The following is a 19,570-nucleotide window of genomic DNA, read 5'->3' as shown; positions in this document are numbered from 1 at the left end:
TGCCCGCTGGAGAAAGAAAAAATGGGAAAGAGTAAAGCCAAGATGAGGAATATTTAAAGAGGCAGTATGAAAACAGGATGAGGTTTACGTGATTAATAAAAGGTCATATTGCACAGAGGAGGCAGAATTCGATCGGGGAAAGTAAATGAAGAGCTGACACGGTGAGAAAGGCCCTTTGAAAGAGTGGGATCTGTGAAAACTCATGTGCGTTTCAGTGAGGATCACTTATACATGGATGAATTAAGAGACAGCGAGTCGCTGAAGCCACTTAAAGATGGCTAGAAACAAAAATCATGCAGTAAGGAAAAAAATCTGCAGGTCAATCTGGCATTAAGGATGCACACAGCTCAAAGCCCCTGTGATGGGACGTGTGTAATGCAACCTGAAACCCCGAACATGTTAAGACTCATTTTATCAGACCGTACTTGTCTTAGTACTGATGTTTGGAAAATTAGCCCAAATCCCTCCAATTTTCCACGCACAAAAAAAGTTCCCGATAGAGGAATATGCCGAAACTGACGTGACTAATCCTTGGTTTTAAACAGATTAGTTATGATTCACTAGCATTAGGTTACATGGGACATATCTCAGGGTTGGTTGTTCCTGGGGTACCCGCATGCGTTTTGGGGAATAAATAAAAAGACAGTTCGATTCCAGCAGGTTTTATCCATGAAACTTCCCCTGGCTACCCTCGGACTGAGGCCAGGATGTGGCAGGCAAATTGCACGGCAGATCGTCTATAGCTTGGACAATTTGGGAAGAGCAGCACTCTCTGTCTGTCTCATATAGGCACACACACACATACCTATATTTACATACACACCCATCTATATGTACGTATGTGTAAATGTAATATATATGCATGCAGTGTTTGACCTCGAAATATAATCTTACCAAATTAAACAATGTATTCAGCATTTGCGGGAAGTGTAAATGGAGTCAGTCCTTTAGACAGCAGCGTACTGACGTGCGCTAGGGCAGAGGGGTTTTTTCCTGCTGTATTTTATTGTATGAGCTTTCACGGACATGGTGCTGTGCTGAAGAGAGCCGGGAGAGAAATAGCTCATTTGAGACAGAAAACAGTTCTGTCCTTCCTGGCAAGGCGCAGTTCGTCACTCTGACGGGGAAATACAGATGGATGCGATGAGAGAGCATCCCGACAGCCTGCTGGATATGCGGCACAAATTCCGCCACTTTTCTGGGGACAGGTAGCAAGTTTATAGGACGAAGAGCCTTTCCTATGAATAGGAGACCGTATGTCAGAGCTTGCTGATTGAACACCTTCCATCTGCGAGCCCTTGGGGGTAATCAGGACTCTCATCTACAAGGCTGGGTGGCTGCATTTTCCTTTGGATAACAGAAGCCATTTTTGGAGACACTCGACATGATCTACACGGGAGAAGCCGCCCTCTTGGCAAATTTTTGTGAGCTACCCTGGAGAAAGCTCCTTTTCCTCTTCTCCCCAAATCTGGTGCAGCAGTTTGGGCCTAACCAACATCTCAATGTGTTTGAGGGGGGCTGCTGCAGCCCCGGAACCAAAAGCCTTGGGAGTGCCCCTGCCCGCCCAGCGATGTTTGTGTAAGGCACCGGGGCTCCTGTTACCAGACCCGGAAACAAAATCTCTTGCCTTCTTTAGGAGAAACAAATGCAGCCCAGTATGAGCAAGCAGGCTTTTGCCTTGAACAAACCCTCACTTGAGCATGACAAATAATGTACGGGGGTGGCGATGAAAACACTGGGCACTGGCCCTGACTGCAGAGCTCTTCTGCTTAGTGAATCAAAACGCTGAGCTCAGGCAGCCAAGAAAAATATACTGAAGGGAACTTTCAGTGCTTCAGTACACAAGGAAAAGGTGAGGGTTTTGTCTGAGGGAGAGTAGCTCTGGGATTTGGAAAAAATACATAAACGTCGGAGCTGGGCTGCGGGATAACCTTCTTCCTATTTTGCTACGGGGAGCGGTGCTCAAAGCTTCCCTTCCATGCATCGAGCAGGCGCCTCCTTACTCGGGAAGAAGGTCCATCTCCTTACTATTAAAATAAACGGGAGGAGGGGATCATTTATTAACGACTTTTTTTTTTTTTTTTTTTTTTTTTTTTTCCGGGTTTGGGTAAGAATGCTCCGTCTCCAGGTCTGAATATCAGGTCCGCCTTTATCCGGAGTCCTGGTGTGCAGCTGGCCGGCAGATCCCCTCCAGCCCAAGCGGTGTAGGGAAAAAAAAAATTAGTTTTAAACACCTGCCCCCCCAAAACAAACAAACCAACAAACAAAACCAAAACACAAACAAACAAAACCAAGAAGACCCAGTCAGACACACCAAAACAAATTGGAACCTCACCAAGAGTCTGGGGTGGAGAGGATGGTTTAGTGTAAATAAGGTGGACGAACAGGTAAAATGTCAAATCAGCATATAGTGCTGGCAAGGAAAGGACGGTAGGAGAGGAGAAATCACTTGGAAAGATGAAAATCGCACATGTGCTTCTGATGACCCCATCAGATGCGAAGTCCTCCAGGAAATACATATTTGAAACAGCCAGGAAAAACAAACATGCCTTTTATAGACTCACTTGTCCTGCCATGAAAAATGCAAACCTCGGTATGGTGCGTGTGTACCCAGGGGGTGGGAGGGAGGAAGGGGGAATAGATTTTGTAAAGAATCCGTTGAAAGCTACCTTCATCGGGAATATTCATTTGCTTTGCCTTGCTCTCCAAGAATAGGCTGCAGCGCAAAAACCGAAGCAGTATTTGGAGCTAACGCATGTAAGACGAACATCTGAGTCTGAAAAGTGACTGTCAGGAGCTCGCCTGGGTGTCAGCCCAGGCAAGACTGACTGGCAACAGGGAGGACGACAAAAAACGGGGTGTGTGAAGAGTTATAAAGAGGGACTTTATCAAGTGTGCAGTTTTCTGCAAAGTTGGACAAATTCCAATGAATGATATTGGAAGAGCGATTTCTAGTCGTGCAGGAGTTTGGGTCTGGGCAGAGGTATGCGCCATTCCAAAGCGATGTAGACGTGCTGGAGGTAGAGAGAGCAGGGAATTAGATCAGAGGGCACTTTAGCAGTAAAGGTTTCACCGTTCAGAACCCCAACCACCCTGTTCAGGGAGCCGAGCACGGCGCGGGCAGGCTCCGACGGGACATCTAATCCCGCTCCCCACTTTTCTTCCCTTTCTTTCCCACCTCCTTCGGAAGGCGAGCATCTGCTGTCCCCGCTGCGGGGCCCGGCTTTTGCCCGGTGCTTTGGAAACGCCGGCGGCAGGTGCCCGGGGGAAGTGGCTCCCTCAGCAGCGGGTGGACACGCCGTCCTTCCCAAGGACGTGGTCCGCTCCGCTCCGCCGCCCAAGCCAAGGGAGAGCGGGGAAGGGCGCGGCCTCCTCCGGACACAGGGACTCCCGGAGCCCGTGAACGGCGCTCCCCGGCTGTGCGGGGCAGGCACGGCTGGGTTTCTCCCCGTTCCGTGACACACTAGGTTACCGAAGAGCCCAATGCTCGGATCGAGCAGCGCACCGCGCACCGAGCGAGGCCACGGCTGGGGCTGGGGAAAGGAGGGAACGCTAAAAAATTATGAACAGTTTGGAACATCGCTGTTAAGAGCGTGTCAAGAGCACACCCAACAAAAATATCAGCAACTGGAAAGTCAGGGCGCTTAGGAAAGCTCCCTGACCCAAACGAAGCAGACGTGGGGCAGAGACGCGTTGGCAGCGCTGAGCCTGCACGGAACCGGGCGGCCCCACGGGCAGCCGTGGAGAGAGGGGCGTGGGATTGGGATTTGTCCCTGAGCAGGTCGCCTCGCTGCTTCCCCGAATTAGTGGAAGATCCCACCCCACTGGAGCTTTTAGCAGAGACCAAGGCGGTCAGAGGGAAGAGGAGTCGCTGACTGACGCGGGGTTCTGCCGCTGCTGTGGGTGTGTGCGGGTCCGGCTCCGTCTCCCCGAGCGTGCCCAGAAAATGCTTTTCCCCCTATAGGTGCGGCAAATCCCCCCAGGTGTGGTGTCTCTACGGTATGGTTTGAGTGGGAGAAAATGCCCCAGATCCCTTTTAGCTTGGAGGGGTCTTTTTTTATTTTTCGGGCGAGACTGGCATAGCCGAAGCAGCAGTGTTTCCCACGTTACCAGGGTATTTGAGATCTGATGGCCGGTCTCCGCGATGCCGTCCCCGTGGGGAATCTCCTTAGGTGGAGGGCGGCCAGTCGCTCTCCCGTAATTACCCTAAATCGAGTGTATTTATTGCCTGGCCTAGTGTCAGTGGGAAGGGGTCCCTCCTTCCTCCGCATCGCCCCAGCGGGGAGCTCTGTCCGGGGGCTCTGTCTCGCCAGCCTGCCCTTGACCCCCGCCACCTGCGAGGACACAGAAGGTCCCTGCCATCGGCCCCGAGGGTTGCGGGATCGCAGCCCCCCAAGTGCCCAGTTCGCCCCGAGTCCCGCTCCCCTGGGCCGGAGCTGCTTGAATGGGGAATGGGCTCGCTGGAGCCGGAGCAGCCCGGCGGGACGCAGAGAGCGGCTGCAGGGTAAGAACGAGGGAAGGCTTGAGCCTGCTGCCTACCCGCTCGCTTGGCGTGCTTTGCCATTGCGATGGTATCTGCTTTTGGAGTAATTTTATGGCTGGGGGAAATCTAATCTAGTGAAGAGAAAGGAAGAGAATACTGTTGGCATTGAATGAACTCCGTGTGGTAATTTTCGGGCAAATGTGAGAGTTTCCATGCCAAAGCAAAGTGTTTTCTCGTCGGGTCTGCTCATACTCTGAAGGGAGGCGAAGACACCATTTAAGAAATCCAGCTGGTTGCAAATCATACATTTAATCTCTCAGCTGGAATGATTTAATGGATCAGTATCGAGTAACAGCCCTGGAAAAGTAGCCTCCTAAAAAAACAGAGATAAATCCTGATTGAATAATAGTAAATGAAAACCGTGGATTACAGAGACTGCAAGGCAGTATTTTCTTTGCAGTTCTCCAAAGATGCCCCCTCAAAGGGGCCAATGGAGACGACAAAGCCCCGCGTGCCGGTTTGGTGTTGGCGGGGGCAGGTCCCGGCGCTGCCGTGGCCCCGCTTAACCCGCCCGGCAGCGGGTTCCCCGCTCGCTCCCCAAGCCCTGGGCACCTTCCGAACCAGCTCCTGAGCCGGGCAAGCAGCGGGACCAGCTCCAGCTCTAGGGAACATGCCCGGGCCAGAGCGGGTCTGAGGCCGGGGACATCAGCGGGGACACCGCGGGGCTCATCCTGCGGGCACCGCCAGTCCCGAGCCGCTGCCGTGCAGTAGCCCTCCCCCCTGCCGCGGGCCGGCCCGGGGCCTCGCCGGGATCCTTCTTCTTCCATCAGAGAAGACGGAGAAGCGGGGGAAGGAACTGTTAAAGTCGGGAAAAGTGGGATTTTTTCCTTCAAATGCAAAAACAAGAGAACAAACCCGCTGCCCCTCTCTGTCATTTTGGGTGGTGTGAGAGACAGGAGAGGGATCTGCGCCCTGAAGCGGTATCGGGGGGACAGGGAAAGACGTGGGGCACAGGGGCCCGTCCGTCTCCCGCTCTGCCGCATCCCGCTGCCGGTGGGACCATCGGGGGTCGGTGACACGGCGGGATCCCCTCCGGCCACCGGGGATGCGGGGGCTTTTTTAACCCTTCTGTTGCCGCAACTTTAAGAGCTGCTTGGGCAAAGCCTCCATCGAAGGCAGCATAGCGGCCGTGAGTGCAAAAGCACTTGACTCGCCTCCCCTGGCCGAGGAGAAGGTCATTGTCGCGCCTAATTAAAAGCAGCTCCTCGGTAGGCGGGCGCTTCCCATCGGCACTGAGCCGGGAACTGGACGGGAGGGCCCTCACCAGCCCTTCCGAGCGGCCGCTCTGGCCTCGGGGTGGGACTGCCAAGCGGGAACACGGCTTCTGATCCCAAAGTCCCCCGGGAGGCCATCCCGCACTTCGCTCTGCCCTGCGAGCTGCGCCAGGGAGGGACAGGACCGAGGTATCCGCACACGCGTGGGCGCTGCCCGAGCTGCCCTTCTCGGTCCCGCGGCGGCGCGGGGCTGAGGATTTCTTTTTATTTCATTATTATTTTTTTTCCCAAAAGCATTTTATTATTTCTTCGCAGCTCGGAGGAGTAAGAGTTTTAGGGTGAGAGGTGGGCTCGCCCTCACTTTTCCCGGTGTTTCGTGCTGCCGACCGTGAGGCACCGTCGGTGAGCGTCCCCGCAGGGCGCTGGGAAGGGGGACCCTCGGAGGGTGGGCGCACACACCTTCGCCTTAGGTTACTTCGCTGCGGACAGAGATGAGGATGGACACAGTAGTGCGGCAGGGGCCGCCCCGCAGCCCGCCCGGCCCGGCCGAGCAGCGTCGCCCTTATAAGGAATGTAATTCCAGGGCCAGTGTCGTCAGCGCGGCATTAGCACATTTTTGTCATTAAATGTACTCCAGTAGTAGTAGTTGTTTATATTTACAGGGCATTCTTGAACGCAAACCGCGTGCTCAGATCATCCCGAGATGAATGTGGAGCCGGTGAAAGTCAGTGCTTTCCGAGGATGGTTTTGGTGGCAAGGGCAGCTGGGGTCAAAGCCAGTTTAGTTTGGTGTCACCTATTTTTAGGTACGGAAAATGTAAAAGAAGTTAAAGAAACAGGACGTTGGAAAAAATCTCAGAAAGTGTTGCAAATCTCAATCTTTGCAACAATCTTTTTTCTTTGTTAGCATAATCATGAACACAATCTCAGCTTCTTTCTAAAAATCTTTCTGTGTGTATGCACTGTATATTAATCTGAATCTAAATTTAGAACTACTACTTCATTTCACAAGACCTCTCCAAAACTTTTCTACCATTTCAATGTCTTATGAGGATTTTACATAGAAAGCTTGTTAAAATTCTATTTTTTTTCTGCAGGACTTTGACAAATGGATATTTTATATTTCCTATTAATACCTTTCGCATTGTCATCAATTTATTAGTATAAGCTTTTGAAAAAAAATCTCCACCTGCCTGGTCTGCTGAAATCATAGCTACTGTCACCCAGCTCATTTCTGTAAGAGAAGTTAAGAAAAACAGCTATTCTGAAAAGTAGTCATTTGCACTAACCAGAAAACAGTTGACACTAAATCTGAAGGACTCAAAGAAGCCTATTTAATGTGTTACTTTCAGTCTATACAATCTCTATGGCTACTTTTTCTATTAAGTGACTCATATCCAACAAACATGTAAGCAGACATGTTTTCAACTTCTATTTAGGTACAACATGCTTTAAAACATAGATTCATGGGTGTTTATTGTTACTAGTAACAGTATAGCTACAGAAATTCAAATAATAAATTCTTTCTAAAGTATTTGAAAAGGATTTGTGTCTTTTCCTTGATTTGTTTTTCAGCCAAGGGCTAAAGCTTGGCCCTGTTCTTTTTGAAGACAGTGGCAAAGTTCCCACCTACACCCCAAGGAGCTGTGAAGTCAGTGAGAGTTTTTCCATGGACTTTGGATCAAGCCCATAGCATGAGTCAATTTAAGAAGGGATTAATTCTCTCTCCTAGAAATGCACATTGCCTTTGCTTAGATAACTGCATCTCGAGGATTTTCCCACCCTCATATGAAGAAATTATTAGGTAAAAACTTCCCTGATATGGTTCCAGCCCTCTCTACAATCCCCCCCCCCCCACCCCGCGGTACTCACCTCCAATTTGGGATTTGCTCTGGGTGGCACCACTCTTACACAAACCCATTATTTTTGTCACTGTTTGCCCTCTGACCTATCTTCCCTTCAGCAAATGTATAAGGAGATGCAAGGAGTCACTGAACCCCAGCAACAGCACCAGACATGTTGACATGAAAAGAAAGACCCACACTCCCCATTCTCATTTCTGGCATTAACTCCCCTACTTTCTTCACTCTGCAATGTCCCCAACCTCCCTTCCATGGATACGCCCCAGGACAAGTGGTTTTACATGAGTAGGAATGGCTTTACTGCCCTCTGCAAGTTAGAGAAAACTCATCCACCCCTTGTCACTCACCATCAACTAAAAGGAAAGAGTCAGAGTCTCTTTGGATGCAGTCCCTTTGGAAGACCAGGCTGTTTGGGTAATGAAAACAGCTGACTTTGACAAAGTCATCTACTACCAAATTCTCCAAGGACAGCAATGCATCCAGCGCTGGGCAGGGGCAGGCACTACTGGAGGATGATGGGTCCCTCCTGCAGCCAGGCTGCCCCCAGATGTCCCCCAGCAGCTGGTGCATGCTCATATCTGCATACCTATCTCTGCTCAGCCAGCTTCAGCAGGGGGGAAAGGTGAGCCCCTTGTTGCATTTTCAGTCTGTGCTCTGTACAGTTTGGCTGGATCTCAGAGCCCGACTGGGATTCCTCAGATCACATCTGTGTTTGATTACATCTGTTTGGAGCATCTGTTTAGGTCTATCTGTGGCACTATAAAGGAATCTCTGAGGCCGGTTCTGTTGTGTCATGCAGAAATGAAACGGTGTCAGCGAGTCAACACTGCAGCTGACAGGGACCCAGCAGCCAGAGCAGAGCCCAGGGAGGGAGGAGGGAGGAAAAAAATGCAGGTTGGTTTTATTCACCAGCACCAGCACATGGACCCACTGCCACCAGCACTCACTGACATTTCATCTGCAAAATCTGCTTGTGTTCATGTATGTCCAGAACAGACATTGTTATAATTAATGTTTCCTCATTTCTTGCAAATCCCTGCTCTCCAAGGAGTGAATAAAGCTGGGTAGGTGGGAAGAGTTTGTACATTTGTGTGTATTTCCCAAATAATGACTTGGAAACCTGTCTTTGCTGGTCCCAGTGCTTCCTGCTCAGATGTGCATCACTGGCATCCCCAGCTGGTGCAGCAGTACTGGCTGGGGAAGACCAGAGGGGAAGAAGTGAGGACAGAAGCCAGATAAAGCTTATAGAACTCTGCATTTATTTATGGCATAATAGAAATTAATCTCACCTTTTAACTTTGTGGCAACAGAATCTAGTCTCTGGTTACATTCAACCAGAAACAAAATCACTGTGTACAAGCAGGCCAGTGACACTGATATTTCATAAATCTTCTGTCATTTACAAACAGGTAAGTTTTATCCAGTTGAAATAGGTGCTGCATTTCATCTATGGTTGTGTTGAAATGGCAGGTTTGCAAATCCAGTGGGTTGATTTTTTTACTAGATGTGGAGACCTAATTGACGATGCTTAAAAAAAGGAGGGGGACAAAATATTTCTGAGAACCCACACTCAACTCTTCAAAACAGGCAAGACTGCAAATCTGACTGTCCATTACAGAGTGAAGGTCAGCAAGAAGAACACCCGGTGTGACCTGTGTGCTTCAGGATACTGGTACGGCTACAGGCACCTGTAAGCAAAAGCAGCAAAAGCATTTTACAGCTGAGCAATCTGGGACAGGGAATTGGCTAACAAGCCTGGAATTCCAAACTCCCGATAGCCCAGTGTTATCTCAAACACCTTTTAAGACTCACTAGTAGATGAAAACTCTCAGCCAAAAGAGCCCTATAAATTCTCTGAGCATCTGAGAGAGACAGGTGGAAGTGTCACTGACACATTTTCCCAAGTGCTTCATCAAGTCTTGGCCCCTCTGCCCATCAAGTTTAGCGTTGTCCATTGGGACTGGCATTGCTGTGACCTCTGAGGAATGCTGCAATTAATTACACAGCTTTGTTCTCTCACACTGCAAAGCCAAAAACCTGTATTTTACCTTTCACTGCCATCAGCATTCTCTACCACAATACAGTAACAGTGCACATTTTGTGATCTGATGGGACATAGCACAGTGTACAGTTAACATTTCATCAGAGCCTGTTCTCCCAGAATTCTCCACCATTTCCAAAGAAGTGGTGATTTGGGCAGAATTTCACTGGCAAAATGCTGTCAGTAAATCACTGTTTCTGCAATGAGAAAATCTTGCAGTTGATGCACATGGTCTCTAATGGGTACTCATTTCCTTTTATTTATTGATAGAATTATTCCTTCTGGAAAAAAATATGGGTTTGAGGAGAAATTGTTTAGCCACTCTCATTTTATTGCATGGAATTCACAGATTGAAGTCCCCTGTTGTTAGCTGATACTTTACCTTTCACTGTCATCAGTGATTGAACTGCCCACCCCCAAAATTAAACAGGAGGCACCCATAAACATAAGATATAATGAGCTCTAGAAATAATACTGTCCAGTGCTTGGATTGTGAATCTTGTTGACACAGCCTTGAAAACTGTCTAGGTATCTGTTCTATGCATGTGGGACATTTTACACTTCTCTGTCTTTACTAGGGGAAAGACACAGATCCTGTTTTGACCCTGCTGAAGAATAAATCCTCTTAAATATGTCTTACATTTTATATAGTGCTGTACAAATTCATCATGCTGTACATCATTTGCTGTACAAATTCATGCCCATCTATCTGCTACATCCCAGACTGCTTCTGTTGATTTCCCCCAAAGTTTTGCCAGTTTGTCCCTACTGTCCAAATAATACTGTCCTGAATTTAACATTGTTATGTTAAACAATGGCAGTGGAGTGGGATCACATGAGAGCCACTGCATCTGTTTTATGAGATAAACAAACATCTAAATCAGTTACCACAGCCTGGACTGGTACAGCAATGAAATGACGGGGATATCCACCCTGACATTCACTAGCTTGCCTTATCTTTACTATCTATTAATTATTTTTCATACACATCTTTATGCTGTTTCTTTTTCCCTCAGACAAATTTCATATAGTTAATTTTAATACACATTTTTCCTTTCTGTATTTCTTTGTTTCATTCTCAATTCAGCAACATTTCCTAACCTAGTGTCATTTCAAAGTGTCAGTGTTGTATGCATTGTGTTCCCTCTGATTGTTAATGAAGATGTCAAAGATGATGTCAAATACTGCTCTCACTAAATGCTCCTTTCTTTATTTGATACACTACCATTAACCCTGATGACTGTTTCTTTTTAGAGCCATTCAGGCACCTTTGCAACTTCATGCATTCTCTCAGGAATTCAAAATTAATTTCCAGGTAAGCTTTTCCTATGCAACTGTCTAATAAAATATACATATTGTATCTCTTTCAACATCCAGTTTTGTGATTAGATAGGAAAATGAATTATTAGTTTTCCATGTGAGGATTCTTTCTTGACAACCCTGTTGTAATCAGTTTGCACATGTAAAAGAGGTCCAGTGCTTCCCTGAAGTCATGAATTTATTGTATATGTGATATAAAAGTATAAAACAAGGATTAACTTTAAGACCCAGGTGTGAGGAGGATCCAGGAAGGGTGACAGCAGTGAGGGAAAGTTGTCATGTGGAATAATTAACTTAGTGCACTCCCAAACAAATTATTTCTCTCTCTCTCTCTCTCTTTTTTTTTTGTTTTGTTTTGTTTTGTTTTGTTTTGTTTTGTTTTGTTTCTCTTCCTGGAACAGTTTGAGCTCAAGGATGGAGCAGCCTGTTGGCTGAGTGAATTTTTTTACCATGGGCCACTCCTTGCCATTGTTTTTCCTAGAGGATTTCAGCATTTTCCCCTCACATGACTAATGTCACATTGAGAATAAGACCCTTAGAGCTTCCAGGACAAGGATTGTGTTGGATGCACATCCATGGCAGGTTGCATACAGTCAGCAAGGAAGCCTCAGAGTGGAAAACTTTGTGGTCAAGACTAAGAGGAACTCACAATAAAAATATTTTTCTATCTGAAAGTACAGAATCATTTTATCAAGAAAGGCCAACTTCCTGGGGAAAGAAGGGAAACAAATTCTCAATGAGATCAGTATTAATTTTTTTTTTTTTTTGTGAATATCTCATCCTGTTCCTCCCAACATGAGAGGTTTATCTCTTCATGTACTGATTTCAAAATTACATGACTCTAAACATCTCATTTGTAGTAGGATGGGAGAAGCCTCTTGGAGTAACCAGAAATCACAGGTTAGAAAGAAGGGAGAAGTGTTGATGATAAGCAGGGTAAATGTGGAAGATTTGAATGGGCCTCTGGGACTATGAAATCTAGGCATCAAAACCAAAGTAAGGCAAATCTTGGTTTGGCCTGTGTGTCAGACATCAATTCTGCACCAATCAACTGCATTTTACAAAAAAACAGTCTTTACTAGTACCAAAAACTAATCTCTTCTCCTTTAGCACCTTCAGTTTCTATCATTTGACAAAAATACACTTGATTTCTTCAGCTGCCGTAACATTTGGCAGCCCACTTGCCACAGTTACAGGTCAGACTGGTCAGTGGGCCAGTCCTGTGTGCCTCTTCTGCTGTATGCCTCTTGTGCAGCTGCTCTGGGTTCCCAGCACACCGTCAGGGGTCTGGGTCACCCAGGGCCTGATCTGGGCCCTTCTCCACTTCCCCAGGCACGCTAACAGGGGCCATCAATGTCCGAGCTGATTTTGGCCTTGGACCCTGCAGCTGTGGGGCTGTTCCCCAGACCATTCCCTTCCAGCAGGGCTCCTGCCTGCCCCAGCCACCTCACACTCAGCCTGCTGTAGGCCGGGTTCCCTCGTGTCGGGAGCTACCCACAGTTTCCAGCCATAGCTTTGGGAAGAGAGAACCAGTGCCAGGATTCTGGCTCTGACTGGAGCTGTAGCATGGCCTCCCACGGAGGACACCTTCGCTCCATGGCGTTCCGCTCCTCCTCAGCTCCTTCAAGACCGGCTGCCACAGCCCCTGACACGGAGCAACACGGGCGGCCGTGAAGGTCCTTCATGCAAAACGCGCACCGCAGACTCTTCTCCGTCACCTGTCCCGCCCCGCGGAGTCAGCCCTTGTCCCCACTGGCCGCTCCCACACGTGGCGGTGACCCGGCAGTGTGGCAGTGGCAGGCAGTGTGGGGTGGCCCGGCAGTGTGGCGATGACAGGCAGTGTGGCAGTGGCCCGGCAGTAAGGTGGTGGCCCGGCATTGTGGCAGTGGCAGGCAGAGTGGCGGTGACCAGGCAGTGTGGCAGTGACCCGGGAGTGGTGGCGGTGGCTCAGCAGTGTGGCGGTGACCCGGCAGTGTGGCGGTGGCTCAGCAGTGTGTCGGTGACAGGCAATGTGGCGGTGACAGGCAGTGTGGCGGTGACCCGGCAGTGTGGCGGTGGCAGGCAGTGTAGCAGTGGCAGGCAGTGTAGCGGAGACCCGGCAATGTGGCGGTGACAGGCAGTGTAGCTGTGACAGGCAGTGTGGCGGCGGCAGGCAGTGTGGGGTGGCCCGGCAGTGTGGCAGTGACCCGGCAGTGTCTCCCCCCGGCGCTGTCCCCGCCGCTGCCGTTACGCGCTCCCGCCGCGGGCGCTCCCTGCGGGCGGCGGGGCCAGGCCGGGCCCGCAGCGCCACCTGCTGGCCGCGGGCGGGCACGGCGGCGGCGCGGCCCCGCGGCCTGGAGGCGCGGCCCCGGGCGCGGCCTGGAGGCGCGGCCCCGGGCGCGGCCTGGAGGCGCGGCCCCGCGCTGCTCCGGGCACGGTGGGGCAGCGAGAGGCGCTTCTGCTCCTCTGGCAAGGGCTGTCAGAGCCGCTAATCAGCTAACGAGGGTGTTCCACCCCTACAGACAGACGACTGGGAACTGATTATTAGTGGGACTCTAAAGAAGGAAAGCTTTGGGATTCCCATTCTCCCGGTGTATTAATAAACCTCAAATTTTATGATACGATGTTACTTTATGAGACGTGAGGATCCATTAAAGCATAGCGAAGGTGTCACATTCCAGACAGTTCATCCCTGTATGACTTAGACACCTCAGATTAAGAATTGCAGGAGGGCCCGCCCATGATGGCCTCAGGCTCACACATTGCTCACGCCCTTTGCATCTTCAGTGTGTCTCAGTAGCACCAGCGAGAAGCAAAACATCTACAAAAGATGATAAGAAGGCTCCAGTACTCGTTTCTCCTCCTCCAATTCTCATTTCACCTTTTCCATTTCCGAGTTTCTCAACTGAATCAACTCCAGTGGAGTTGCTCATCATTTAAACCAGGGTGAGAACAAAGCCACGGGTTTTCTGGTCCAGAGGTGACACATGAGATAGCTCTAACAGAGGGAGTGAGTGGGGACTCCTGAGGAAAAAGATCTGTTGCTGACACTGCTGCCATGGGGACTGGAGACTGGACAGGGAAGAACAGGGCAGCCTTGGGATGGGGAGTGAAGGTGCGATTAGGAGCCAGTCTCAGGTCAGTGCAGAACATTGCCTGTTTATTCAGGTGAGAAGGGTCAGGGGCTCCAGTCCAGCTGGGTGGTGGTTCTCAGGGCTGTTTTCTAAAGCATTTTTTCCTTAGGAACACGGAAATAGGCACACTGTATCAGGCTTAGCCGTCCAATCCACGGGCCTGGCCTGACACTGAATCATTGCACGTGCTGCAGAGAGAGGCATGGGACCCCTCTTGTGTCAGTGCCTTGCAAATACCTGCTTCATTTCTGCGCCCTAAGCAGGGACTAGACACCAAGGCAAGGGGTTTGTCCTAATCCATTTCAGGAACTGCATGTGTAGGAGTGTTATCCAGTTCCTGTCTGAGATTGCTAGCTATGGTTCTAACTTCTCTTGGTAACTCATGAGGGCCTAAGGATGCTCAAGTTCAGGTCATTTGTGCACACTCCTTCCAGCCTCTTTCCCTAGCTTCCCACTCATGGCAGCAAATACTTCCTCTGTTGCTCATTAAAGTGCTGGATTCTCATCCTATCACCCAGTTTCTATCCAGTGGGTGATGGTTCACATTGCACACTGTGTTCTTAAATGCAGAAACAGATGCTGTTCATGTATATTTCATTGAGCTGACCTGTGATGCAAAGCCAGGCAGTGACTATGGATAAAGCTGGCAAATTTCTTTGTCCATGAATTCGTGACGTGCCCTACATTCTGCTGCCATGCTGCCGCACACATCCCAGCCCTTCTGGTTAAAGCAGCTTCTCCTTGAACCTGGCAAATGTGACAACTGTTAAAATATGTTACATTATCTGTAGAAGTCACGTGTTCCCTCTTTCTAAATGAGTTAATGCAGCTAGAGTTTAAATTTTTTTAAATAATCCATTACCTGCTTAACTGATTAGGTGTTGACATTGATTTCATTTGAGCATGTTGAGGAGGTCTTGTCAGACCTTGTTAAGCTAGAAATGCTTCTGCCACCACTCATACATGACAGCAGCCTCATTTTCTAACTTAATGGCATTGGCTTTATTAGGAGTGCATTTGCCATCATTCATCTGTCCAATCAGAGCTCTACAGCACTTGGCAGGAGCTGCAGCAGGGAACATTTCTCTTCTGTAATGATATGTAGGTCAGTCATCCAACACAGTATTTAGCCTCCACTGGGACAGGTACCATGGCATGAAGCCAGCCACAGGAATTTGCTCTTACAGGCAATTTAAACAGAGTTGAGTGCCCTCTAGCTCAGCTATCCAGAGGTCTTAGGACCGTAGGTCCACAGTCACAAAGGTCATGAGTGTCTAGCACCACCCTTGTTTCACTAAACATAGATACATCAAAATTGAATATCTATGCTGTTGGGCCATAGGAACTATCAGGGATTGCTTTGTCTTTTAAAAAACAACCTTTTAAAAGGAAAGCTCACAAAAGTTTTGCGTAGCTCTTATGAGATCAGAGTTTAGTCCAGCATGGAGGATCTGTTGTCCTTTCTCATCTCTCATGCTCCCATTACCTGCCCTCACTCCATGCTCTGAGCTCACCCCAGTCCAGAGGAAAGAGTGGTTATGTAGCTGTGCAACATTATTTAAATATATGCCAATATAGTCACTCTCAGCATATGGCTGCAAATGCCCTCATGTCCAATGACAGAAGGAACAGATTTCTTTTTCATGCTCAAAGCTTGACTTAGCATTCTTAACAGACAAATGACAGCTGACCAAAAAGTATCTAAGCGGTCTTGGACACCTTACTAGTATCTACACAGGAATGAGATTAAATGTAACCCATTTAGCAGCTCTCAGGTCACCAAATCCCCTCCATATTTACAAAACCCTAGACAGTACAGTCCGTTGGTCAAGACTGGGTCCAGAAGGTTGAGAACTCAAGCATCTGGTACATTCACAGTTCTTGCTGGATTCAGGTAAGACCAGGTAAGACAGAGCGAAAATTCAAAACTGCTGCAGTCTCAACTGATGTTGAGGCACAATACTAGACTGCAAAAACTTGAATTTCCATTGCCACAAAAGGAAAAGACAGACCACACTTTCATGTGAAATCAATATCTCCAAGACATGTTTTGTCCTGCATATTGTCAAAGCCTGAACACGGATAGAGAGTGGAGTAAATACTTTCTACCTCTCTTTCAATGCCCAACCTTTTTTCTTCTATCATGTGGCAAATAGTTTTGTATGTTCATTATAGGTGTGAGGATGTCTCTTCAGAGCTGATGCCTGTATTGCATCATGCATTGATTAGTGAATCATTTGAGTAGGAAACAGGTAGAGCTTTGAAACTCAATGGCAATCTAATTCCAAGAAAAAGGAAGCAGACAACACTGTGGATAGTCACATGCTACAGAGAAGAAGTTCAGAAAGCCCAAGGCACAGGACATATAAACCCTACTGCAGTATAAATACTTCTGTTACTTTGACTACGAGAAATATCCTAAGTCTAGATTGTCTGAACTGGACCATGGCAACCTGGCTCAGGGATGCATTTAAGTTCCGGAAGAAAGTCCAAGTTGCCCAGTTGTTAGCACCACCACACTCCCAGGGCACCTCCATGCTGTGCATCAAAGCACCTTGTCAGGCTCTGTCTATGCTGGCAAAGCAGAAGAAGGGCAACAAACAAAGGGACAGGCAGGAGCTAAGGGCAGGCTGGGGCTCTGCCCTCCCTGCTGCTCGTTCTGCCCTTGATGTAGGATTGTCCTTGCTCTTGCCATCCTTCCTGGCCTTGAGACTTTGCATTCCCAGCTATGCAACAAGCCAGCCTCAGCAAAAGGGAAGGATGTGGTGCTGACACAAGTGCCTGAGAGACTGGAGGAAGCTTCTAGGGTGTAGAGTCACAACACTTCAATGCAGTGATATCCTATATTCCAATATTCTAATGTTCTAATGTTCTAATGTTCTAATGTTCTAATGTTCTAATGTTCTAATGTTCTAATTCTCAGGTGACTGAAAGCATCTGATGTTGTGAAGCAGAAAGAAGTTTGTGAAGCAGAAAGAAGTTTTCAGATATTCTGCTGTCCTGCATCTAGTGTGTTTTGTCTCTTCACATTTTCCCACACAAACACCCCAGGTTTTTGGATTCCCTTCCGGAGACTCCATCTATTAACTGTGCATTTGATGTGTCTGACTCATTTAGATGCACTGAGTCTTCTTCCTGGAGCTAAAGGGGCTTGTAGTTAAGTATTGCTGTACCTAAATTAGGTGATTTGGGTCTGTTCATATGTAAAAAATTACTGGACAAATTTACCTTCATTAGGATCAGCTACTATGTTTTTGCCTTCTGGGAGAAAAGTGCTCAATCTGTCTGAGTAAAGATGTTTCAAATTGCTTATGCTTTCTAGCTCCATATATGAATTCTAAATAATGGTCCAAATTTATCCTGAGTTCAGGTTTGTACTACTGCTGTCTTCAATGACATTGCACAGTGGAATTTTCATAGGAAGTCCATGAAAACCTAGTTTAGGTGAGGGGCTAAAGGTCTGGAAACCCACCCTCTCAGAAATATGTTCATAAATCCTATGTGATGAAAAGTCTTTCAGAAATATGAACCCCTTACAAAGAAGATGAAAGTTTGCCAGCCAATGTTTTTCTCATTTTCAGGTGGCTGTGACCAACAAACAGTAAGGTGGCAGGAGAGCCTTGGGATTAACACTCAGCAGACCCTGTTCATATCCCAGCTCTGTCTCTTATTCCCACACCTCTTGGCCAGTGCAAAGGAAGTAACTGGATGTGTCTGAGAAGTGCTGATCTGCACAACAGCCTTTTTTTCTGGGCGTTCATCACGGCTGCCAGACAGCCAGAAATCCAGTAGATTCCTGGTGGAATCTTGGTAGGGCAGTGGGTTGTCTCTAAAAACAATATAGTTCTAACCAAAATGACAGATCTGGCAGGTCTGTGTTCCTCAACTGACTGTGAATCTTACTGTATACATCATTCATACAATAGGGTCAGAATTTGTGAGATAGGGACCATAATTATTTCTTTTTCTCTGATCCCCTTAGGTTGTATACTTTTTCTGCTAGAAGACAACTGCAGGCTACACTGGCTATGAATAGCCCTGATCCCATTTGGGACCTCTAGATGGTACTGTAATATAATAATATCATAAACAAACAGATGGGTACTTCTAAAAAAAAAATGGCCATTTTGCAGGAAAATGCCATGAAATGAATAAATGGGTTAGCCAAGTTCTAGCTTCCATAGCTGGACTGTATAAAATATATGTGAACAAACATAGCTAAGAGGAGGATTTTTGATAAGATGTACCTGATGGAAAGGTTAAACTATTGCTAACCCTTTCATGATGTACAAATCCACTCTCTGTATCCATCCTTAAGTACCTTCCAGCTTAAAAAAAGTCAACCATAGAAAATGGTCTCTTGTTACAGAAGCCCATGCACCCTCTGTGGGTGACACGAAAGTCAGTTTTCTCTGCTTTGCAATGTGCTGTCTTTGGCAGTCCCTTTGAACACAGGTAACTGTCAGCAGGAGGCTATCACACCCTGCTCCAGAGTTTCTGGAGAAAGAATTTCAGAGATTCAAAATCCCTGAAAAGGGAACACCCCTGTCAAGGGAAGTCTTTGAAGTGACACTAAACATATATTTATAATTACAGATGAGGCGATATAGTATGCACAAGGAATAAAGACACGCAGTGTGTCCTAGGGGCATGGCAGGAGAGGTGACATGCATCATGAAGCCTTGTTAAACTGCTCACTGGGGCTGAGGAAACCTGAGGCTGGTGTCTCCTATCACTTTGCATGTCACAGTGCAATCCTTTTGTTTGCAGGAGTGTGCACACCTCGCATGCACTATTGATATCCCCTAAACTCATGACAGAGCTCTTAGGCCTGCCTCAAGAAGGGAATGAAATCTTGTTCACAGACCCAGCAGATGCCAGAAAGGATGCAGGGCAGATTTTTAGGTAGCTCAGCTAAGTGTGCTCCCTGTGAGAGGCCTGAACTCAGGCAAACAAGCCCCAGGAGGATCACTTGGAAAGAGTTAGAGACTTGCTGCCATTTGCCTGGAAGGCTTGGAGAGAAAAGCAAAGCCAAAAACAGCCAGAAAGTGTACGTTTCTGTTTAGAGATCTAGTTGTCTCCATCTCTTTTGTGTGTGCACATATGCATGCAAGAGTGATTATGATCTCAGAATGAAAGCAGTTTATTAAAGCAGTCAGTTGTTTTCATAGTAGGAAAATGTGTGTACGCACACACACACACACACGCGCGCACACACACAAATACATATATATATTTCCTCACAAATATATATTTGTAATGGACATTTTCCATGCATGAAAGTCTGCAGCACTGACTCCCCTTTTGAGGAAAAGGCATGGCTGTTATCTTTTATTGTACAAAATACCTGAGTGAGCATCCCTAGAGGGTCAGAGCCCCTGATGCCTATTGGAGAACAGTGATTTACCTCTACTACAAATACAAGGCACTTGGTTCTAAAACCAAAGGAGCAATAGCTTTCTATCTATATTCTTAAAG

This window comes from Zonotrichia albicollis, chromosome 3 (genome assembly GCF_047830755.1).
Source record: "Zonotrichia albicollis isolate bZonAlb1 chromosome 3, bZonAlb1.hap1, whole genome shotgun sequence".
NCBI classification, from domain to species: domain Eukaryota; kingdom Metazoa; phylum Chordata; class Aves; order Passeriformes; family Passerellidae; genus Zonotrichia; species Zonotrichia albicollis.
Note: the sequence above shows the minus strand (reverse complement) of the source record.